At 40.0% G+C, this 12078-nt stretch overlaps 1 protein-coding gene across 3 annotated transcripts in view; it reads right to left on the bottom strand.

Moving 5' to 3' along the window:
* bcl9 (BCL9 transcription coactivator) overlaps positions 1-11180 on the bottom strand; it is a 37694-nt gene extending 26514 nt beyond the window's left edge. For 2 of the 3 annotated variants that reach the window (XR_013327893.1, XM_077728451.1), the window contains exons 1-2: positions 10835-11180; positions 1951-2128 (exon numbers count right to left, since the gene is read on the bottom strand). The gene's annotated coding sequence lies outside the window, so the exon portion shown is untranslated. Of the gene's footprint in view, positions 1-1950; positions 2129-10299; positions 10789-10834 lie in introns of those variants that run through there. The other variant, XM_077728452.1, reaches the window with a different exon arrangement.
* Between the last annotated feature and the right edge of the window lie 898 nt (positions 11181-12078).

Below are 12078 nucleotides of genomic sequence, written 5' to 3'. Positions count from 1 at the left end.
TTGGCCACAAAAAAGTACCAGGTAATAACCAGTTTCAGCTAGAACCCGAATGATACCTAAATCAAGTACTGCAGGCTATTAAAGGGGATTAATTTTACAACACCAGAATAAGAACTGCAAAGTACAGCTACAACAAGATGAAATATAAAATTTGAAAAGATCAAAAGGAAACAAAAACACAAGTTCAGAGAATTCTAATCAATATTGAGTACAAGCAGATACTTGAAGTGGTATTATTTATCTGTACGAGTTCGAAGGAAGCTCCCACAAAGGATTCTATAGGGAATATGCAAAGCGCCTCGAACGCAACACAAATCTTTAGAGTTTTAATTAGAAATCCCACCGAGCAAACAAATGCAAAAAGAAACATGAGAGGCCAATGAACACAGGAGAAAATAAATCCTCTGCTGATTTCCATCAATATCCATTTCCCCTAGCGTCCTTCACCTCTCCGCTGTTTTAAGTTAACATGCACTGGGATTAGATAACATGGAAATAAACTGCAGTATGACCGTTTTTTTCGTCCCCGGATTGCAACCAAACAATGTTCAGATACCGCTTCTTTCCGGAATAAATATGTCACAACTCAAGGGCTTCCTCGCATCACGACAAAGCCATCGATGTCTTTGTAGATAAATGTCAAAAGAGAGAAAATATGCATGGTGTTTAATCTTGCGAACAATGGCACCACTTAATCCATGAGTGTACGGAAATTCCCAAAAATGAAGAAGGAAAAAAAAGTAATATTGTGGTTTAACTCATTAGCTCCCACTGACGGTATTCCATTTGGACAAGGATCTTGTTGTGTTCAACTAGTTTATTTCTCAAACAACAAATGAATATCGGTAAATAGATTTTTTTTAATAGGTTGTATTTATTATATATATAAATAAATATATATATATAGATATATTTATAAATTTAGGATTAAAAAACAGGTATAAGAATTGAAAATGTCCTTCAATACCTATTTTCTTATATAAAATTAAAACAAATTCTCTTTTCTGTTATCAAAAAAATACTTTCATATTTTTTAAAAATGTATAGAAAAATTGTAAATGTGATCATTTTAAATTACTTTTTAAGGTGATTTTTTTACATTAAGTAAGAACAAATAATAAAACAAAAAACAACACAAAAAACTTCATTAAAATTTTACAAACATTAATATAGAAAAAGAAAAAAAATATTTTAATGTTTATTATCTATAAAAAAATGTAATCTTAAATAATCTTTTTCATTTTGGCATTTCATTCATTAAAAAGAGCAGTAGACAATACTTATATTCTATAATTTCCACACTGCATCAATTTTACATGAATTTTATTCTAGCAAATGGATGAAGTCGATGCACCACATGCATTACTTTTACAGGCCACATAAACACGTAAACAATTCACCTGACAGCTCTGGTTTAGCACTACAGAAAAGTAGTAGTTAAGACACAATCCAAACAGCTGCCAATTACAGAGATAAGAATTCAATAAAATTAACTGTCCTTATTTGGCAGAGTGCAATTTTATAACCATATATAAGCTTATGAATGGTTAAGGTTATGGGGCAATGATCACAAAATAGAAAATTTTAAGTTACCTAAACTTCTTCCCCAGCCTTATCTGCCTTAGAACACATTTAGAAGTGTAAAGAACGCGAATAACTACAGAAACTTCTGCAACATCAATATCGCTAAATGTATTGTAAACAGGGTCGCAACTATAAAGTATTCCAAAATCCAAAAATCATAATTAGTAGTGGTTGAAGTGAATATTCAGATTTTGTGGCCCTTTTTTCTAGTAGCATTTACCCCAAATATTAATTAAAATTATGTACAATTCTAAATCTCCTTTTAAATCACTACTAAAGGCATGCAACTTCAGTTCAAATGATTTAGACGTCTATTGCCATCAATGGTTGGCGGTGAGTGTATGCCAAAAAATGAGTGTGGCTTACCTCAGAAGCCCCCCCTGCCCTTTGAGCAGGGCCTCATATGGAGGGCCAGTCCTCAGGTCCCCTGGGCAGCGATGGCAGTCAGCCCCCTCCCCCTTGGAGGCTGCACGCGTGCGGGTGTGTCTACGCTCGCAATATGCCGGCCCGCTCACGACACCCTACAGCCACAAGTCATTCACACCTGCGACACACAGGGAGAGAGAGAAAACTTTGCTTATTTTCAGGGCACTGACAAGCACAGCGAGGATAAGAAATGCTGCTGATTGGACAACATTCGATACAAGCTAGTGCTCTGGCATTTGGTGAAACATTATACAACAGTTATGGGAGGTTTTCACACAAACACACACACAAAACACTTTGCGAATTGACATTAGAATATCCTGCAACAAAGCTAAAATACATAAAATTGTGCTGCAACCTATAACAATCAGGATTAAACAGATGCAGCTCAATAAAGTAATACCTCGACATACGTGCAATTTGAGATACAAGTAAAATTTTGAGCAAATATTTGTCTTGAGATACGAGACACATTTTGATATACGAGCATACGAGGAGTATATACGACTTAACGTTGGCAAATGGTCGTGCGTTACGCCAGAAAATAAAATCCCACTGTATAATGCTGTTATTTTTAAATTGGTCCACAATTCCAGTCATACTGCTACTTCCTTTTTGCTACCACCTGTTATGTGCAATTTTGTGGTGTTTAAAAAAGACAAAACTATAACCCCAGCGCTTAAATGTTGTCTACAAATTATTTTATATTGTTGTCAATTATGGTGGTCGGGCAGGTGAGTGGTTGGCGCTGTGGCCTCACAGTTCGGGGGTCAAGGATTCAATCCCACAACGGTCCTCAGTGTGGAGTTTGCAAGTCCCCCCCCCCCCCCCCCCCCCCCCCCCCGTTTGCATGGGTTTTCTCCAGGTACTCCGGTTTCCGCACACATTCCAAAAACATGCATGCTAGGCTGATTGGACACTCTAAATTGCTCCTAGGATTGTGCCCTGCGATTGGCTGGCCACTAATTCAGGGATGTCCCCCTCTAACAACCTCCACGACCCTTGTGAGGATACGCGATTGAGAAAATAAATGAATTAATGGTTGTCAAATAATTTTATGATTTATTAGCAATTGGTTTGTGGCACCTTTTAAGTTTCCTTTCGGTGGCCACAATTAAAACCTTGCGTGACTACTGTGGACAAAGTTGATTTCATTTGTTTGTGTAGTCATCCTGGTAACCATGTAGCGTGCTGCACTGGCTTCTAGATAAGGTTATGTTTTAAAATGTTATATTACATTAGTGCCTGATTTGATTTGATTGTTTTGTAGGAGTGAATGTTAAAAAATAAGATGCGCGAGCTGCATCAGCCATGTGATGTTTATTTCCACACTCTTGATAATGCTTGTATAATCTTAAAAACAAAACAACTTAGTAACCCATTTCATACATTTTCTGCACCGCTTATCCTCACAAGGGTCACAAGGTTTGACAGTTCAACCTACCTTCCATGCATGTTTTTGGTCATTCTGAATTAAAAATATAAAAAAAACCTTAAAAAAATAAATGGGGCGGCCCGGCGCGTTAAGTGGTTAGCGCGTCGGCCTCACAGCTCTGGGATCCTGGGTTCAAATCCAGGTCGGTCCACCTGTGTGGAGTTTGCATGTTCTCCCTGGACCTGCGTGGGTTTTCTATGGATACTTTGGTTTCCTCCCACATTCCAAAGACAAGCACGGTAGGCTGATTTGACACTCTAAATTGCCCCGAGGTATGAGCGTGAATGGTTGTTTATCTCCTGCGATTGGCTGGCCACTGATTCAGTATGTCAGCCGCCGGAGGCAGCTGGGATAAGCTCCATCACCCCCCACAACCTCAATGAGCATAAAGGAATTCAAAAAAACAAATGAATAAAAAGTAAATAAAACATTTGAAAATTATTTAAAAAGTCAAATTTCAGACGTTGAATTGAAGCAAAACCAAGATTTAAAAAAAATAATAAGGAATAAAAACTTTTTAATACACAACATTTTAAATATAGAATGAAATACCACATTTTCATGCCTACAGGGCTCACCGGTCGGTTTAGAAGGCACCGTTTCAGTTGCAGGTTCAATTTCTGTATTTTGCCAATACACAAGGTGCTTTGGATCAATGGGCACTTTAGTACTGTATTGTAGTACCATAATGTTGCGCATGTTTTAAAAAAGTCAGCAAAAGTGAGTTGGATTGTTCTTATAGACGTGATGTGTACTAGCGTCACAGCATTAAAACATAGACAATCCGTCCAAGTCAGAGTTGCCGCCGTGGCTTTCGGAAAATGACGCCAACCGGCTTAAGTGAAAGCTCGGCTTGCTCGCCGACACTTTAGTCCAGGCATCCACACGCCATTCACAAATCATCACATAACTTGCTCAACGCTGCCTTTCTGTTTTTGTATAATTATATTTGCCATAGGACATTTATTGCTCTCAGGCCGCTCGCCTTACATCCGCGGAAACTCAGCGTTGTCTTTTTTAATTGGTGAAGCTTATTTTCCAGCTCCCTGCACTTGCGAACTGAGAACTCATTTTTATTGAGGTCCCACGATACAGCTCGATAGCCACGTTCCTCCGCAAAGAAGAGATTTCCCAGTTTGAATACTCTGCAGGTGCTATTGGCGGGTGTCAAATCGATATTGTTTTGCAAAATAGAAGCCAAATATGTTCATAATCGCACATCAATCCTTTTCTTCTCTACAGAAGTAGCATATCGGCAAGAAATGTACCCGGACAGTCACACAGCGACATCTACAGAATGTTAAATTTGGTCCATACACAAGGCGCACCAACTGATTGGGCGCCCTGTCCATTTTAGAGAAAGTTTTAGACCTTTATGTGCGCCTCGTCAATTTTAGAGAAATGTTTTTGACTTTTGTGCGCACTCTATTTTAGAGAAAACTTTAGACTTTAGAAAATATTTTCTGATTTCTGGAGTCCATGATCTTTAAACAAGAAGGACAAAAATTTGATTTAAGTGTTATTTTAGCAAGAAACATGATGTCGAATGCAGATGATTTACTTACACGGCCTGAAAAAAATATGTTGTGGGCAAAATCTGGACCACAAGCCCTCTGTTTGCAATCCATTTACCAATATATCAACTATTAACCATTGACAGGGATGCACAAAATGTATGGGGATTTCAATGAGTTTGTTACTAGTAGACTTCCAATCCAATGTCGTCGTTTCACTTATTATACAATCGGATCAATGTCGTCTTTTTCACTAGCTAACAGATAAAAACAATGTAAAAACCAGTCCAAATTTAACCACTGAAAAGCAATCGTCATTGTGTTCAGCACAGTTGGGTGCTGATTGTTTTCAGCAAATTTGTAGTGATAGAGATAAATATTGAGACATGGGAAGTTCTCTCAGTGACAATTTTTCTTTCAAAAGTCAACCAAAATGGGAAATGGAGCAGCAACGTGGGACAGCATTTGACAGGTGGCTATAATGAAAAGAAGACAACGACGAATTGGAAGACGAGAAAAATAACCTGTGTGCATCACATAAATGATGCAAGCAGACAGCGGTGTTGCTTAGCAATTGAGGGGGCCCTCAGTCCTCCCTCAAATAAGAAAGTGTGCATCGTGTGATTGGAAACAGCTTGGACAGCACATACACAGCGTCCATTAGATGATTTCTTTTAGAGGCACAAAACGGCCACCAATATAGGATTTGAGACATTTCATTGCAATTTAAAGTACCGCTACTGCCCACAACAATCTCATAAAGCCATTGGTTATGCTCTTTAGCAAGGCATACATTGGAATTTAATCCTGTTACATTTGGCGTATAGCATATAAATACTGTTGGCATCTTTAGCATTAGTACTCATGCGCTATATTATCTATTTTTAAATATTAAGAGTTAAAAAATACATTTACAACTAATCCATTGTAATTTTTATATTTTTGCTTCATTTTCTTAATAGAAAAAAATCACAGGCTGGACTTATTTAACTCCTTTGCTGCAGTTTACAGCAAGAGATGTCAACATGATATTATTCAGAATGGCTGGCATTGAATAATCATGTTTAAGCACCAATTAAGGCGAGAAATGTCCGATCCATAATGACTGGGAGGAGCTAAAAGTGATCATTTAATCGTTGCCAGACATCCCAATTCTAATAGATAGGACATATCGCGACATTAGAAGCAACAAATGAGTTATTTTTATGTAAATACTAAAGCTGATCGAGGCAATAGGAAAAAACAAGTATAAGAATTAAGTGAACTTTCCCATTGAGCACCTGGAAGCGTGCTTATACTATAAGAACTTGGTACGACCTGTCATGTTATATGTTAAGATTTAATTTTATGGCTTAATTAGTTTAACAAAGCAATGGATAGGACTTGAAAATAAATAACATTGCTATACAGAAAACAACATATTTCCCCCTTTCGGGTTGCTAAATAAGAAACATAGAAATGCAATCGTTTGTATAGAAGAAATGGTTAATACGTGTTGTGCACACAACAATGGTTACCACGTGTTGTGTAAGAAATTGCTCCAACAAAAACACTGCCAATACAAGCCTGTTTTTCTCCGTCCGACCAAGCGATGAGCAGAATGGATTGTGCACAGAAGTAGACCAGCCGATAAGTATTTTATTAGGATAAAGTCTATGAGTTTGGACTGTTTTCCATTGTGTCATATAACCGTGCTAGAATTCTTGCCTTTGCTTATGTCATCGTTTTCAACTGTGCAGTGTCAAAAAGATACAAAAAATATTAAATTGCAACATTTCAATAGATATGGGACTGTGCAAGTCTTGATAATGGATTTGTGAAGACTCTTTGACAAGATTCAATAATGTAATTAGTCTTTAAAAATAGTGAAAATGGGGCTTTAAATGAGTCTATGCAAGTATTAACATGATGCAAAATTGCACTAAGGTGAAGCTGGTGTACAAATCATTTTAGCGAGTTTTGTGTTAACGGGAATTTAAAAAAAAGACTTTTTGCATAGCAACATGCTCATAACTTAATACAAACTAATTTAAATGAACTTGGATTAAGATGCAGACACAATCAAAAATAAATTTAATGTAACCTTACACTAAACTTAATTCTAATTTTGTTTTAAATTTTGATACTTTTCTTCTCCCGGGTTGCCTCTATTTGCCAAGCCTCCACACTGACTTTCAGATGCAACCTAATGTATTCCCTTCAAAATATTCCCAAAATGATGCAGACAAGTGTCCTCACAATAGGATAACGCACTACCACTTGCCAACTTGCCCAGGAAGTAGTACTTCTGTCGTATTAGCGAACAAGCTCCGCCATTCGGAATGACTAATGGGAAAAAAAAACACAGAAAAAAATGCAACGCTCCGCCCAGTGCTCATAAAGTTCCACGAGGGAGTTGCGACCAGAAAGAGTGCCCATGATGTTCTTATAAGCAGCCTCTCGCGTCCGCTGTATGCTCGTATATAAAATGTCTCGTATCTCAAGACAAATATTTGCTCAGAATTTTACTCGTATCTCAAAATGCTTGTATGTCGAGGTATTACTGTACAGTACTTTTTCTCAAAAACACATCAGCACACTGCCAAATAATATTTCATTAGTTAATGCTTTGACAAGGTCCACAGGGGAAATTTATCACTCCATTTTTATTTCAATTACCAACCAACATGCAGAAAACACCTTTTTTGCCCTGGTCAATGGACTTAGTAGATGATCCAAAACTAGCATAAATGCACAAATTCCCTTCATATTCCAGTTGCCAATTAACCATACAGCTAGGAAATATAGGAAAACTCGAAATTACATCATTTTTTGAGAAGTCGGGCAACTTTTACACCTTTCTTTAATATTTTTCTTGTGTCTACATTCTTCAAAACGCATCTCCAAAACACACGATCTGAATTTGTCATGACTCACTTCAAATAGGACGTTGTTAATTCTAACTATGAATGTGGTAGCAACGATAGCCTACCGAGCTGTGGCAACCTGGAAGAAGACAAAGACCTTTCTCCTAATTGGCTAATGGTGGCGGGCAGGAAATCCTTTGTAAACACAGAATCAACACAATAACTTTTCAGGTCGCAAATCGCCTATTAAAATGGGAAAATCTCAGCTTAACTATGTAGAACCGTATTAGAAGTATTTCCATTTACTGTGTATTGCAATATCAAGGCCATTTAACAAATAATTGAAAGCAAATATTCCCGTAATGCCCCCTTTAACTTCATGTCCATTACAGATTAGTAGTATATTTGCAAATAAAGATAAAATACATGAAAATATGCGATTATGATTTTTTTTTTTTGGTTTGCCAAATGTTACAAAAAAAGGTAAGATGTTGGTTGATGTTTCTCATTTTGGGTAAACATAAAGTCTGCTTTTAGGTTACAGAAATCAGAACAAGGATTTAGTTAGAGCATGTGGAAAATTTTAAGTTGAACAATGTTTCTAGCTTAGTCATATCTAAATAGTTGCATGTCAATTTAATAGTTTTAGAAACTTTTACTAGGGGTGAAATTGCCTAAAGATTGTTTATTTAACCAAATAGAATATTTGAAAACAGGTTTCGGATTTTCCTGTGCACGATCATTCTGCGACAACATCACAAACACGTTCCGCATGTAAAATTAGCAATTTTGAGTAAATTAACAAAAGAAATTATTCAAAACCTGATATAGATAGTCATAAAATACCTGAACCTTTTACGATACAAAACAAATGAAAATCCCCAAATTAAATGTTTTTATCAACTTTTGAGTGCCTTTAATAATGCCAACCAATGTAGCATTCAATCATCTGCTGTCACTTTTAAGGTATTGGTCACGAATAGATATAAATTACCAAGAAAAATGCAGAAAAAAATGCCCCCCATTATGGTAAAAAGCAGTGCTATATCAAATTTACCCCGTGAGATACAAACACCCTGGGTTTCATGTGGTAATGCAAAGAAAATACCTGAGTGTTGTAACTTTTCAATCAAATACTTGGATACAATATTTTAGCATTGATACTTTTCACAACCCTAGCATATACACAAAACTAACTTTGAAATATTTGCCATTCAAACTGTCATAATACTCATTTTCATCCTCATTTTCTGAACCACTTTGTCGTCACTAGGGTGACGGAGGGTGCCGGAGCCTATCCCAGCTGACTTTGGGCCAGAGGTGGGGGACACCCTGAATTGGTGGCCAGCCAATCACAGCACACAAGGGGACCAGCGACCATTCACTCGTACCTCGGGGCAATTTAAAGTGTCCAATCCACCATGTCTTTGGAGTGTGGAAACCAGTGTACCCGGAAAAAACCCACGCATGCCCGGGAGACCGACCAGGATTCAAACCCACGTCTCCCAGAACTGTGAGGCTGACATACTAACCACTTTCTTTACGTTTTAAAAGGGAAGCAAATTCCAAATGTCAATGTTGTGGCTTGTGTTCTGGAAGCTAAAAAGCTTTAGCAATTCTGTTTGTGGGTGACACTTAAACACGATTCCTGCCAAGAGTGTCACCAAACTACAATTGGGTGTCAAAACACTGTTAATAAATAAACAACAAATGAATTGGGAACTGATTTATTCCGTAGAAGTCAGAAAAAGTATGCTAACACTAGAAGAACCTGTGGCTCTGATCCAGTAGAGACAAAGCTCCCACTTTAGCGTGTTTCAAGTGTGTGTGTAAGACAGCACAAAGCCGCATAAAGTTCTTCACAAACGGCCTCCAAAAATACACACACACGGCTACAAACCCCAAACTATAAATAAACTTAAAGCACACATCGGCTACGCATCAGTCGAGAGTCCTGCCTCGCCTCCCCCCCATTGAATCTCAGCGCCCCACTTGGGCAACTCCTGGTAGCTACAAAAATGAAAAGTCAAAACCAATGGCGCTTGAAAAACTTCTTCCCCCTGTTTTTCCCCTAAAAAAATGAAGTTGTTCCTGTTTCGCCACAGAGCCAGAGCTGCTGCTGCCGCTGCGGTGGGGGTGAAGTAGCTTCGGGGGGGCAGGGAGGACTTGAGCATTCATGGAGCCTCTCGGCCAGCGCAAACAAAGTCTTCCCGAAGAGGGAGGCCACCGGACGGCGAGAAGCACGACGTCCTACCGGTCCCTCGAACGCAACGCGAGGGTTGCCTTCACGGTCACACCGTGGCTCCATAAAGAAAAAGCCTCCCCCCGCGGGAGGGCCCGCGTTGTTCAAGTTATGCTAGCTCCGTTAACAATGTAACAATTAAGATGAGAAGGCTCAAGGCCTTTCTAATCTCTCACCGCCGCCGTGTATAAATCACACAAATCACACCGAAGATGTGTTTTTTTCTGAATGAGAAACGAGAAAATACAATACCCCACGTCCGCGGAGCTCCCGTGGAATGCACAATATGCGCGGCGGGCATTGTATCCTTTTTTTCCATTTTCCCCACCAAGATCGGGCGGTCCTCCAGTGTCGGCGGCTAAAAAAACAGCAATTCTCCGTAGCTTTTGCGCCATGCCGAGACCATCGTGAATAATCCGCTTTTGTCGCGCTGGTTGCTTGCTGGGAATGGGAGGAGGAGGAGGGGACACGAGCAGAGGAGGAAAGGGGGGAAATGGAGCTTCTGTAACGTGGAAAAGAAGCGCCTCGGTTGTCCTCCGCGGCTGTAGACGCGACGCGGGGGCTTTGCTAGCCAGCAGCCGAAGAGCCTTCGGGTGGGTGTGTGTGTGTGTGCGTGTGTGTGAATGGGGAGGGGGTGTCGCTCGGACTCGAACGGACGGATACCGGAGTGAGACGTCCCCGAGAGGAGGACCCCGCGTGTGCCCCGTTGCCAGGAGGCGAGCTCTGCCTTTTACATTGGCTGGCGACACTTTTCCTTTTTCCTATCCGCCGCAAACGTAACACTCACCTGGGACTTCGGATTCCTCATCGCGGCACGCCAAAATCACAACATTTCCACGGAAGCGTCATCAAACACAAACACGTCCCCCTCCGTCGCCGCCTCCCCTCCATTTTCACTCGAGTTTTTCCAGCGGTCCGGTATACTCCATTGCATCCCAGTAAAGATTTTCTGACGTCGCTCTTACGAGCACTCCCGCCAGCAGAGACACCCCTCTCCAATGCGGGAGAATGGTTTGTTCCGAATTCTAAGTAGCAATTCTAGGTCAGGTCTGTGTGCCAGTGAGGCTGCCTGCCTGACTGCTTCAAGTGCTCGCCCGCCGTCGGACAACACAGACGCACCAGTCAACGCCTTCCCGTGGAAAAATCGAAAAATAAATGATCCGATCAATCAGGCAAACGACTCTTTCACATATGGCCACTTTCTTTCCACTTTTATGGAGTTTGAGGAGCAACGTCACATGCTGGGGAGGTGTGAGGTCGTCACCGTCGACATTGGATGGGCGTCAAACTCAATTTTGTCGCGGGCCACGTTGTAGTTTTGTTTTCATTTTGAGGGCTATGATGTGAGCAAACCATAGAAATATTGGACTCATTTTACTTAATGTTTGGGCAATTTACTTTTGAGATTCGCACATGATCAATGGGTCAGCCCGGTGGTGCAAGTGGTAAGCGTGTCAACCTCACAGCTTTGGGGCCCTGGGATCAAATCCAGGTTGGTCCACCTGTGTGGAGTTTGCATCTTCTCCTTGGGCCTGTGTGGGTTTTCTTTGGGTACTGCAGTTTTCTCCCACATCCCAAAAAACATGCATGATAGGACCCTAATTGGACACTCTAAATTGCCCCTAGGTATAAGTATGAGTGTATGGTTCTCCGTCTCCTTGGGCCCTACGATCAGGTGGCCACCAATTCAGGGTGTCCCTTGCCTCTGGCCCAAAGTCAGATGGGATAGGCTCCAGCACCCCCCGCGACCCTAGTGAGGGTAAAGTGGTTCAGAAAATGAGATGAAAGAAATTTGACTTAAATAACACATTTCATGCAATAACAAGGGCAAAAATGGATCTATCTTTAAATGAATTTTATATTGCTATAAACAAATGCATAGTCATTTTTTTTAATAATACATACAATGTCCCATGGACATCGATAATTAAATGACCTTCCTCATCATCAGGACAACCATTTAAAGCTTCCATTTCCCACAATGCAACACCACAGCAACTTTTTACACCTCTCCTTGTTTGTAGTCTCATA

Source organism: Stigmatopora nigra, chromosome 11 (genome assembly GCF_051989575.1).
Source record: "Stigmatopora nigra isolate UIUO_SnigA chromosome 11, RoL_Snig_1.1, whole genome shotgun sequence".
Classification (NCBI taxonomy): Eukaryota; Metazoa; Chordata; class Actinopteri; order Syngnathiformes; family Syngnathidae; genus Stigmatopora; species Stigmatopora nigra.
This window is presented reverse-complemented; position numbering and strand designations above follow the sequence as displayed.